Genomic DNA, 14,163 nt, shown 5'->3' on the forward strand with positions numbered 1-14,163 from the left:
TTTTACGCAATGTTTCCGGCTCATGACACATAGGCCCAAAGGGCGCATGACGGTAGAAAGCAATGACAATTGAAGGCTCAGGTGCTGGGCACTTCAGCAGGCTCCTAGGCTGGGACAGCCACATCCTGTGCATAATACATTTCTGATAAGCATATCTTTCCTGGCATAACATGTAGTAGCGGATAAAAGAGGAAGAATAATTTTTCCTCAGGAGAGGTCAGTTATTGTTGATGTATGGCATAAGGGAAGGTAAGCAATTGACGATATTTAAAAATCTTGAGCCTTGCGTATACACGAATCGTAAAGTCAGAACGTTCGTCAGGAGAGATAGGCGTAACTGTCACTGCTTCGACGTCCGGCGCTCAAATGAGTAAGAAATGGGTAGCAGGGCAGGTCCATGGTTGAGTGGGAGGAGCTACTGGTCACGTGGTCCAATGGGAGTCCTGGAGAGAGAGTGCATTTCCTTGCTCGACAGGCATTGGTGGGGGAAAATTTGAAAGTTTAAGCTTCGTTTAGATCTTGGGTAAATTTATTTAATAAAATAAAAAGAAAAAAGAGAGTTGTCTAGATACAATACAGTAACAAAAAGTAAAGGGATTCTGGACTGAAATAAGTTGGTCTAATTTTAATGAGTTCAGAACTACGTAGAAAAATAGGAAAAATTTGACATATCAGGTGACGGTGTGATGAATTATTGGTTCCTATTCTGTATGATAGATGGCGACACATGTGCGTGTGCTTTTAAGAATTGCCTAGGTATGGTGAGGGAATGTAAACATAAAACAGCTATTGAGATGCAAAGAATCAGTAAATAAAACCGTAGATTAAATTAAGTGCCGGAGAACTGCTCCGGGTCTTTTTTTGTTAGCTTCGCTATTATAATCATAGTTTAGTCTTGGGATGGAACTGTTGTTAATTTTTTCTATGTTATTGAAGAATTTCTGTGCTATTTTAGCTATATGTATGCTAATACTTTCAATCTTTAATTCGTTCTGTATAGCCTCGTTCCTGAAGAACCAGGGACTGTTAGATATGATCCTCAGCAAGACATTTTGGCTTTGCTGAATTTTAAGCATGTGGGTTTTGCACACATAACCCCAGACTGGGCAGGCATAAGTGATAATGGGTCGCAGCATGGATCTATATACATGAAGTTTATTTTGTATAGATAAAACGGAGTTTCGGGCAATTAGGGGGTTGAGTAAGGCTTTAGTACCCCGAAACTTGTTCAAAACAAATGTTATGTGTGGGGCCCAAGTGAGTTTTTGGTCTAAAATGACTCCGAGATATTTGGCTTGCTTGGCCCAGGGAATACTGATGTCATACATTTTGAGGGTGGTACTTAAGTCGAAGATCCTTTTCTTCGTGAAATAGACAGCTTCCGACTTTTCAACGTTGATCTTGATTTTCCACTTAATCATCCAGGACTCTAGTGCATGGATGTGTTCTTGTAATGCCTGTACGACTGCGGCCATAGACGCAGCTTGATAGAGGATCGCAGTGTCGTCTGCATAGAGTGCCAGTGTTGTGAGAGGGTTGTGAGGGATGTCGTTCGTATAAATAGAAAATAGTGTGGGCGAAAGCAAACTTCCTTGCGGTTGACAATTGAAAGGAGGCGTCAGTAGTGCGAAGAGGGGGTGACAGCATGACATCACAAGTCCATTTAAACACACAGACGAAGCTCAGAACCAGGAGAGGCAAAGACAGGGTGAAAATCAGACTCGTTCTGTTGTTCATGATAGGTACATGTCATAATAAAGTTATACAAATATGCTGAAACAAATACAATTTATTAGAATAATAAAATACATACAAATAAAAAGAAAAGAGTATAAAATAAAATACGGCAAAAAGTCTATATACATATATACAGCGACGTTGCACTCGTGATAAAGTTATGTAGGGAAGTTCGAATCTCGAGCGGTGAAGGCCGCAAGCGGTCGAATACATGCGTCTTCTGCAAAAATCTGGTAATCAAATACTTTGAAGTGTTTCATATGAGGACAATTTTTTGCTTTTTCAAAGAATTTTCTATTAGTTTTATGAAGGAACTCTTCAACTCTGTCTATACGTAGGTCTCTATGTAAGGTCTCATTTGAAACATAAAAGTGTGCATTAGTAATTATTCTGAGAAGTTTGTTTTGCGTAATTTGGAGTTTTTTCATGTCACTTTGAGTGTAGGTCGCCCAGGCAGGTGATGCGTAACAGAAAATTGGTCTGATAATTGCAGTATAGATGTGTCGTTTCCGTTTGAGATCAAGTCTAGAGTTTTTAAATATTAGAGGGAGGAGATTTTTGATAGTGTAGGACGTCTTCCATTTAATACTGTGAATATGGTCTTTCCAGGTAAATCTGTGATTCAAAACTATTCCAAGATAAGTAGCCTTTTTAACAAGTGGCACTTCTTCATTAAAGATATTAATTTTTCTGTCCAATGGGATTCTGGAATGTTTTTTACCGATGATTATCAATTGGGATTTTTGTCCGTTAATCGCAATTCTCCACTTAGCGCACCATTCTTCTATGGCTGGAATTTTTTACAGCATATATTAATAACATGTATGACATTAATCACAATGAATCATATAATCCCTCTGTCCCAAATTAATTGCTACATTTGAGTACTGATTATTGATACTGAAGATTTTATGATTTTGTTTGCACATTTTCCAGAAATTTCAGGGTGCTACGTTATCAATCAACAACAACTTTATTTACCAAGCATTCCCTCCTTAAATCAATACCAAATTAGTTTCAAAAATCCGGCTTTGGCACACCCTTAAGCCACGCCCCATTTTGTAGGGATTCTTCCATCAGTAATCGCTTAAAATCTTCAGGCTCATTAAATGTAAATTCAATTATCTGTATTTCTATACGAGTTCCCCTTAGAATTTCTTCCACAATGGCATCCATCACTTTAGGCAGACAGCCCTCGATGCTTTGCCATAATCACAGAAACACAATCTTTCTGAAATATGGGCGGTATGCATATTTCCCAAGTGCACATCTGTGTAGCCACCGAGGGAGTGGCTTCTAGGATGGACCAATGAGCATACAGTAATATTTCTGTCATGTCACCTGACCTTTCATGTGCTTTAAGATTTAAGCAAGATGGCTGAAAATACTCTGCCAGGCAATTTTCTGTAAAAAATGATTAAAGCATCGTCGACTGCTTCTGAAACTTTTCATTGCAAAGTTAGATCATATATAGGCAATTATGAAGAATACAAAGACACGTTGGATACTTCGCAAAAATATCGATATTACTTAATAAGTGGTAAATAAGATAAAGAAAGAAATATATGATAAACACCTGGGCGCAAATGCAATGTTTACATAAAACTATGCGTATGAGAAAAATATTTACACCAATTATATATGTAAATAGAAGTCAGCACTTTTTATTGCAGTCTATATGGAAAAAAATGTCTATAATAATAACCAATGTAGAATTTTATTCAAAGTGAAATTTACTAATTTGCATTCGTATACATTTAGTGTGTTCACATTTAATAGCTGCTATACATGTACTGTCTACACAAGAAATACTCATCAAGCAGAGTGAATTTATCTTATTTACAACGAGTATATTCAATTTATTCACATATAACTTTAATTTTAACAATGAATATAATCAGATCATATGTATTCTGAATCTCACACTTTAAAAATCAAAAGAATGCATACACTGAATTAAGAAAACACTAGATTCATAGTAATCACTTTCAGTCATTCTCATCTCAATTAAAAAAATATACACTTGAATTATCTTAAGCCACATAATATGCCGTGAACATCAATCCAAATATTAATGCGTAATAAAAATCGCGTAAGTGAAATGTCAGCAATTAATTAAACTCAGAAAATGAAAGCACTACAAGATTTCTACTATTACGCCATATATTTATAACTGGGAAACAAATGTAAATTAAAACGTAAACAACACACGCTTACATGCATGAAGATTTAGCGTCACAAGAGCAATAGCAGCTCAATGGTCCATTTTCGAAACCCCTCCCTCAGTGGCTGCGCTGATGTGCACTTGTGAAATATGCGGGCGGTATAGTCCTTACAAAATGGGGTGTGGCCAGGGGGGGGGCCCAAGAGCGATGCGCAGTGCAGGGAGAAAGTTATGCCACATACGCATGACGTCATGTGGGTGACAGCGTTAGTTCTTGGCGTTTGTTTACTTTCGTTGCATCAACGGTTTGATTTGATTTGTGTTGTTAATTTGCTATTATACCTAGGCGGAAGTGGCAAATTGTGCTATAGCGTTGTGTCAGAATTATACACGTTAATACGTTTTTTGGCGGAAAACACTCTTTACAACCAGATAAAATAACTATTTTTTTAATGAATTTATGTAGTTTTCATGCATAACTGTGATGTAATTTTACATTTATTTATCATTTTACTGCTATTTTACATTTAAATTGAAAAATTTCTCATTTTAAATCATTTTTTATCATAATCTTCATTTTGTGTATGAGACTTACATCGTAGTGAGATATTTAAACTCAGTGTCATGTTTACCAATACTGAGTACCTGAATGATTAGTTAATAAATTCGCGTATCCAACTTCATTCACATGTTTTGGTTACTTTCTTTACATCCCAAACGTAATTCTATGTATTGAAGCAGAGTCTGGGTTAAGCTTTGCGAACTAAGTAAACTGATACATGCCTCACCGTGAGGAAAGAACAATTTCTCGACCACACTAAGATGCAAACATCGAATGAGTGAGTGACATATTTCCTTCAGTGTTATTTAACTGATGCATACAGGTATGTGTGATGTAATTTAATTGATATAACTTACACATGCTTGAACCTGAAGGAAAACAAATCTGTGTATAATGCTAGAATACAAATAGCGAAAGAGTAAGTAAGATATTCTGTTCAGTGTTATTTAACTGCTGCATATGTTTTAATTTTGATTTCATATAACTTGTTCTTAATTATAAGAGAAAGAAAAATAATTCAATTTTAAACACATATTTCGAGTATAACAAAAGTATTTTAAGAAACAACATGATAAAAAAACATTAGTAATTAAAAATATTTAATTTGTGTATAGGCTGAATTGAAATTAAGATGTGGTGGTTTATTTAATTATGGCAAAGCGCACTAGGGCTATCTGCGTAATAATTGTGATGCCTTCGTGGAGGACTTTCTCAGGGAAACTGGCTCGTATACACGTTACACATGAGGAAAACCACGAAAACACCCATGCAGCCAGCCCGTTCGCGGGATTCGGACCGAACTACCAGTGTTCAGCGACTTTACCGCTCGGCCGCTGGTGGGCCGAAACTAAGATGTAGGGCAAGTTTTTTATTATTATTATTGTGCGTATATGTGTAAGAAAATGTATTTTAATTGTTCCATTTTTAATGTATGGAAGGAAGAATAGGATGCAAATATCAAAGATTATTTATTATAGCAAATAATCACGTCAGGATAAATGTTATGTAGAAATCTTGGGAGTGTAAGGGATTATAAGAGTACTTTTAGATTATACTGAAAATATACGTACTTCTGCTAAAATCTGAAGTGAATCAGTATGAAGTGACTTTTCACTTTAACAAGAATGTGATAAGTATACTATTTAAAAGTATAATGACGGATATTAAGAAATTTGTAGAATTTTATGGTATTTAAATATGAATTTCTTAAGTCAAATCTTTTTATATATATTTTTGCTTGAGATATGTAATTTAAACTGAAAATCACGATCATATATTTCTCATGGAATGTCAAAGTTCATTTGTATTAAAAAAAGTGCATGAGCAATGAAAATAAATAGAATAATACTTTTTGATTATGTTTTTACCATGGTCTTAGCAGGTATGCCATCATGTGTTCTGTTCAACAAGATTTATTTAGTGCAAACAATACTACGAAAATATATTGAAAAATACCTTGTTTTACAATATTTATTTCCCTTAATTAACTTAAATATCGTTTTTCATTTTCTAATGCTATCCTTTACGAAAAGAATTTAATGTTTACAATTATTTTCACCATTCGTACGAATTCTGTGCATAAAATAAACATTTTCTTTAACAAAATGCTTAATCGGAAAGTATATACCCGGTATTTCCGGTGTATCTACCACATATAAAATGATCATTTTGCTTTAGTTTACATTTTTTCCATTACCAAAATCATGTAGCAGACGCGTCGGCCGATGCGTCTTGTCTCCCGGGTGACGTCACTACCAGCAACCAATGGCACGCTTTTTCCGTTCCTGGCCTAACCTTAGTATATTAAAGAACCTTGGGGGTGTGGCTTAAGAGCGTGCGAACCCTCTAAATTTGCGTGGCTAAAATTGTCCCAAAATAAGTGCTTACGTTTGTGGAAAGTAAAAGCTGAGAATGAAAACCTAGTATGCAAGCATTACATTCCTTGTAGTACACCTTATAATTTTACTGATGTCCATCTACTAAACTGCATCGAAAGTTATTTATGACTTCACCTACTTGAAATGGAGCATCTAATTTGAGACAAAACTTTCGACCGAAGAGTAGCAACTAGTTTGGGACGAAGGGAAAAAACAATTTTGAGACTGCTAATTTCAATATCATTGACAGCATATTTTAAAAAATAAAACCATATTCCCTAAAACAAAAAGTATTACCTCTATTAATTACATATATCTATGGATTCGACATGAATCTCTACTTCTTCAAGTGCAACCACATAACACTCAACCAGGTAGACAGAAATTCCTGCACAGCATCACACTAATTAAAATGAGATTTGCGCTTTAAAGTTTTGAAGCTAATACAGACTGCATTCAAATGTTTCTGGATCAAAGATAACGAATATGGGAGCTAAAAAGTAATAAATTTCGTAAAAAAGGTAACGCAATTAGCATTTCTTATAAAATATATACGTGAATGCATTCTTAAATTTTAATTGCATTAAATTAATATATATATATATGAAAAGTTAAAATATCATTTATGCAGAAAACAGAGATTATCTCTAGAATGATTAAAAAAAATATGATATTTTTATTTCAGGAAGACGAAAACGTAACATGAAGCTTAACACACATATTAAGAAGCTTGTTTATATACAAAAGCTGAGCGAAAGAAACATATGAAAAGAATTTTAAAACTTTAAAATTTTACGTGATGATTGCTTTTGTTTAAGAAATTTTGTATTATGTATTTGTATTAAATCTGTATTGCATGAAATAAATGGAAATGCTTCTAACAGTTATATGTTGTGAATAATTATTTAAAAACAATCGTAATTTTTTGGGGGGGAAGAAAACTTTGCCGTATAGCACGCCACAATATACCATCATATGTTACTATTAGTTACAGCGTTACGTTTTAATAAAATACACTTCCTGTTAATAACGAGCCACGTTACAATTAGAGAAAGTATAGCCAAGGCCAACTTATACTCAGGGCCTGCCAGAGTGAACGAAATTCCGGTTCCAAGTTTTCAGTGGCTTTCGCGAAGTTCATCACTAGGTGGCGCTCGCATTCTGCTACACTCAAAGAAGATTCTTAGGTTACACATTTGCTATACGTATACATTAATTCTTATAAGGTCCATGGGTGACAGTCGTTAGTTCTTGGCGTTTTTTTACATTCGTTGCATCAACAGTTTGATTTGATTTGTGTTGTTAATTTGCTATTATACCTAGTGGGAAGTGGCAAATTGTGCTAAACCGTTGTGTCAGAATTATACAAACCAATACGTTTTTGGCGGAAAACCCTTTACAACCAGATAAAATAACTGACTATTTTTTTAATGAATTTATGTAGTTTTCATACATAACTGTGATTTAATTTTACATTTATTTTTCATTTTACTGCTATTTTACGTCTAAAATTGAAAAATTTCTCATTTTAAATCATTTTTTATCATAATCTTCATTTTGTGAATGTGACTTACATCATAGTGAGATATTCGAACTCAGTGTCATGTTTACCAATACTGAGTACCTGAATGATTAGTTAATAAATTCGCTTTTCCAACTTCATTCACATGTTTTGGTTACTTTCTTTACATCCCAAACGTAATTCTATGTATCAAAGCAATATCTGGGTTAAGCATTGCGAAGTAAGTAAACTGATACATGCTTCACCATGAGGAAACAACAATTTCTCGGCCACACTATGATGCAAACATCGAATGGAGTGAGTGACATATTTCCTTCAGTGTTATTTAACTGATGCATATGTTTGATGTAATTTAATTGATATAACTAAGTGAACTTACACATGCTTGACCTTGAAGGAAAACAAATCTCTGTATTGTGCTGGAATACAAATAGCGAAAGATTAAGTAAGATATTCTCTTCAGCGTTATTTATTTGCTGCCTATGTTTTTAACTTTGATTCCATATAATTTGTTTTCAATTATAAGAGAAAGACATCATCATCGATATTGCCGGCATATTGCTGTTTTTACGCAATGTTTCCGGCTCATGACACATAGGCCCAAAGGGCGCATGACGGTAGAAAGCAATGACAATTGAAGGCTCAGGTGCTGGGCACTTCAGCAGGCTCCTAGGCTGGGACAGCCACATCCTGTGCATAATACATTTCTGATAAGCATATCTTTCCTGGCATAACATGTAGTAGCGGATAAAAGAGGAAGAATAATTTTTCCTCAGGAGAGGTCAGTTATTGTTGATGTATGGCATAAGGGAAGGTAAGCAATTGACGATATTTAAAAATCTTGAGCCTTGCGTATACACGAATCGTAAAGTCAGAACGTTCGTCAGGAGAGATAGGCGTAACTGTCACTGCTTCGACGTCCGGCGCTCAAATGAGTAAGAAATGGGTAGCAGGGCAGGTCCATGGTTGAGTGGGAGGAGCTACTGGTCACGTGGTCCAATGGGAGTCCTGGAGAGAGAGTGCATTTCCTTGCTCGACAGGCATTGGTGGGGGAAAATTTGAAAGTTTAAGCTTCGTTTAGATCTTGGGTAAATTTATTTAATAAAATAAAAAGAAAAAAGAGAGTTGTCTAGATACAATACAGTAACAAAAAGTAAAGGGATTCTGGACTGAAATAAGTTGGTCTAATTTTAATGAGTTCAGAACTACGTAGAATTTAGTCTTGGGATGGAACTGTTGTTAATTTTTTCTATGTTATTGAAGAATTTCTGTGCTATTTTAGCTATATGTATGCTAATACTTTCAATCTTTAATTCGTTCTGTATAGCCTCGTTCCTGAAGAACCAGGGACTGTTAGATATGATCCTCAGCAAGACATTTTGGCTTTGCTGAATTTTAAGCATGTGGGTTTTGCACACATAACCCCAGACTGGGCAGGCATAAGTGATAATGGGTCGCAGCATGGATCTATATACATGAAGTTTATTTTGTATAGATAAAACGGAGTTTCGGGCAATTAGGGGGTTGAGTAAGGCTTTAGTACCCCGAAACTTGTTCAAAACAAATGTTATGTGTGGGGCCCAAGTGAGTTTTTGGTCTAAAATGACTCCGAGATATTTGGCTTGCTTGGCCCAGGGAATACTGATGTCATACATTTTGAGGGTGGTACTTAAGTCGAAGATCCTTTTCTTCGTGAAATAGACAGCTTCCGACTTTTCAACGTTGATCTTGATTTTCCACTTAATCATCCAGGACTCTAGTGCATGGATGTGTTCTTGTAATGCCTGTACGACTGCGGCCATAGACGCAGCTTGATAGAGGATCGCAGTGTCGTCTGCATAGAGTGCCAGTGTTGTGAGAGGGTTGTGAGGGATGTCGTTCGTATAAATAGAAAATAGTGTGGGCGAAAGCAAACTTCCTTGCGGTTGACAATTGAAAGGAGGCGTCAGTAGTGCGAAGAGGGGGTGACAGCATGACATCACAAGTCCATTTAAACACACAGACGAAGCTCAGAACCAGGAGAGGCAAAGACAGGGTGAAAATCAGACTCGTTCTGTTGTTCATGATAGGTACATGTCATAATAAAGTTATACAAATATGCTGAAACAAATACAATTTATTAGAATAATAAAATACATACAAATAAAAAGAAAAGAGTATAAAATAAAATACGGCAAAAAGTCTATATACATATATACAGCGACGTTGCACTCGTGATAAAGTTATGTAGGGAAGTTCGAATCTCGAGCGGTGAAGGCCGCAAGCGGTCGAATACATGCGTCTTCTGCAAAAATCTGGTAATCAAATACTTTGAAGTGTTTCATATGAGGACAATTTTTTGCTTTTTCAAAGAATTTTCTATTAGTTTTATGAAGGAACTCTTCAACTCTGTCTATACGTAGGTCTCTATGTAAGGTCTCATTTGAAACATAAAAGTGTGCATTAGTAATTATTCTGAGAAGTTTGTTTTGCGTAATTTGGAGTTTTTTCATGTCACTTTGAGTGTAGGTCGCCCAGGCAGGTGATGCGTAACAGAAAATTGGTCTGATAATTGCAGTATAGATGTGTCGTTTCCGTTTGAGATCAAGTCTAGAGTTTTTAAATATTAGAGGGAGGAGATTTTTGATAGTGTAGGACGTCTTCCATTTAATACTGTGAATATGGTCTTTCCAGGTAAATCTGTGATTCAAAACTATTCCAAGATAAGTAGCCTTTTTAACAAGTGGCACTTCTTCATTAAAGATATTAATTTTTCTGTCCAATGGGATTCTGGAATGTTTTTTACCGATGATTATCAATTGGGATTTTTGTCCGTTAATCGCAATTCTCCACTTAGCGCACCATTCTTCTATGGCTGGAATTTTTTACAGCATATATTAATAACATGTATGACATTAATCACAATGAATCATATAATCCCTCTGTCCCAAATTAATTGCTACATTTGAGTACTGATTATTGATACTGAAGATTTTATGATTTTGTTTGCACATTTTCCAGAAATTTCAGGGTGCTACGTTATCAATCAACAACAACTTTATTTACCAAGCATTCCCTCCTTAAATCAATACCAAATTAGTTTCAAAAATCCGGCTTTGGCACACCCTTAAGCCACGCCCCATTTTGTAGGGATTCTTCCATCAGTAATCGCTTAAAATCTTCAGGCTCATTAAATGTAAATTCAATTATCTGTATTTCTATACGAGTTCCCCTTAGAATTTCTTCCACAATGGCATCCATCACTTTAGGCAGACAGCCCTCGATGCTTTGCCATAATCACAGAAACACAATCTTTCTGAAATATGGGCGGTATGCATATTTCCCAAGTGCACATCTGTGTAGCCACCGAGGGAGTGGCTTCTAGGATGGACCAATGAGCATACAGTAATATTTCTGTCATGTCACCTGACCTTTCATGTGCTTTAAGATTTAAGCAAGATGGCTGAAAATACTCTGCCAGGCAATTTTCTGTAAAAAATGATTAAAGCATCGTCGACTGCTTCTGAAACTTTTCATTGCAAAGTTAGATCATATATAGGCAATTATGAAGAATACAAAGACACGTTGGATACTTCGCAAAAATATCGATATTACTTAATAAGTGGTAAATAAGATAAAGAAAGAAATATATGATAAACACCTGGGCGCAAATGCAATGTTTACATAAAACTATGCGTATGAGAAAAATATTTACACCAATTATATATGTAAATAGAAGTCAGCACTTTTTATTGCAGTCTATATGGAAAAAAATGTCTATAATAATAACCAATGTAGAATTTTATTCAAAGTGAAATTTACTAATTTGCATTCGTATACATTTAGTGTGTTCACATTTAATAGCTGCTATACATGTACTGTCTACACAAGAAATACTCATCAAGCAGAGTGAATTTATCTTATTTACAACGAGTATATTCAATTTATTCACATATAACTTTAATTTTAACAATGAATATAATCAGATCATATGTATTCTGAATCTCACACTTTAAAAATCAAAAGAATGCATACACTGAATTAAGAAAACACTAGATTCATAGTAATCACTTTCAGTCATTCTCATCTCAATTAAAAAAATATACACTTGAATTATCTTAAGCCACATAATATGCCGTGAACATCAATCCAAATATTAATGCGTAATAAAAATCGCGTAAGTGAAATGTCAGCAATTAATTAAACTCAGAAAATGAAAGCACTACAAGATTTCTACTATTACGCCATATATTTATAACTGGGAAACAAATGTAAATTAAAACGTAAACAACACACGCTTACATGCATGAAGATTTAGCGTCACAAGAGCAATAGCAGCTCAATGGTCCATTTTCGAAACCCCTCCCTCAGTGGCTGCGCTGATGTGCACTTGTGAAATATGCGGGCGGTATAGTCCTTACAAAATGGGGTGTGGCCAGGGGGGGGGGCCCAAGAGCGAAGCGCAGTGCAGGGAGAAAGTTATGCCACATACGCATGACGTCATGTGGGTGACAGCGTTAGTTCTTGGCGTTTGTTTACTTTCGTTGCATCAACGGTTTGATTTGATTTGTGTTGTTAATTTGCTATTATACCTAGGCGGAAGTGGCAAATTGTGCTATAGCGTTGTGTCAGAATTATACACGTTAATACGTTTTTTGGCGGAAAACACTCTTTACAACCAGATAAAATAACTATTTTTTTAATGAATTTATGTAGTTTTCATGCATAACTGTGATGTAATTTTACATTTATTTATCATTTTACTGCTATTTTACATTTAAATTGAAAAATTTCTCATTTTAAATCATTTTTTATCATAATCTTCATTTTGTGTATGAGACTTACATCGTAGTGAGATATTTAAACTCAGTGTCATGTTTACCAATACTGAGTACCTGAATGATTAGTTAATAAATTCGCGTATCCAACTTCATTCACATGTTTTGGTTACTTTCTTTACATCCCAAACGTAATTCTATGTATTGAAGCAGAGTCTGGGTTAAGCTTTGCGAACTAAGTAAACTGATACATGCCTCACCGTGAGGAAAGAACAATTTCTCGACCACACTAAGATGCAAACATCGAATGAGTGAGTGACATATTTTCTTCAGTGTTATTTAACTGATGCATACAGGTATGTGTGATGTAATTTAATTGATATAACTTACACATGCTTGAACCTGAAGGAAAACAAATCTGTGTATAATGCTAGAATACAAATAGCGAAAGAGTAAGTAAGATATTCTGTTCAGTGTTATTTAACTGCTGCATATGTTTTAATTTTGATTTCATATAACTTGTTCTTAATTATAAGAGAAAGAAAAATAATTCAATATTAAACACATATTTCGAGTATAACAAAAGTATTTTAAGAAACAACATGATAAAAAAACATTAGTAATTAAAAATATTTAATTTGTGTATAGGCTGAATTGAAATTAAGATGTGGTGGTTTATTTAATTATGGCAAAGCGCACTAGAGCTATCTGCGTAATAATTGTGATGCCTTCGTGGAGGACTTTCTCAGGGAAACTGGCTCGTATACACGTTACACATGAGGAAAACCACGAAAACACCCATGCAGCCAGCCCGTTCGCGGGATTCGGACCGAACTACCAGTGTTCAGCGACTTTACCGCTCGGCCGCTGGTGGGCCGAAACTAAGATGTAGGGCAAGTTTTTTATTATTATTATTGTGCGTATATGTGTAAGAAAATGTATTTTAATTGTTCCATTTTTAATGTATGGAAGGAAGAATAGGATGCAAATATCAAAGATTATTTATTATAGCAAATAATCACGTCAGGATAAATGTTATGTAGAAATCTTGGGAGTGTAAGGGATTATAAGAGTACTTTTAGATTATACTGAAAATATACGTACTTCTGCTAAAATCTGAAGTGAATCAGTATGAAGTGACTTTTCACTTTAACAAGAATGTGATAAGTATACTATTTAAAAGTATAATGACGGATATAAAGAAATTTGTAGAATTTTATGGTATTTAAATATGAATTTCTTAAGTCAAATCTTTTTATATATATTTTTGCTTGAGATATGTAATTTAAACTGAAAATCACGATCATATATTTCTCATGGAATGTCAAAGTTCATTTGTATTAAAAAAAGTGCATGAGCAATGAAAATAAATAGAATAATACTTTTTGATTATGTTTTTACCATGGTCTTAGCAGGTATGCCATCATGTGTTCTGTTCAACAAGATTTATTTAGTGCAAACAATACTACGAAAATATATTGAAAAATACCTTGTTTTACAATATTTATTTCCCTTAATTAACTTAAATATCGTTTTTCATTTTC

This window comes from Stegodyphus dumicola, chromosome 11, assembly GCF_044657685.1.
Source record: "Stegodyphus dumicola isolate Sdum_Otavi_A_Nest chromosome 11, ASM4465768v1".
In the NCBI taxonomy this organism is placed as follows: Eukaryota; Metazoa; Arthropoda; class Arachnida; order Araneae; family Eresidae; genus Stegodyphus; species Stegodyphus dumicola.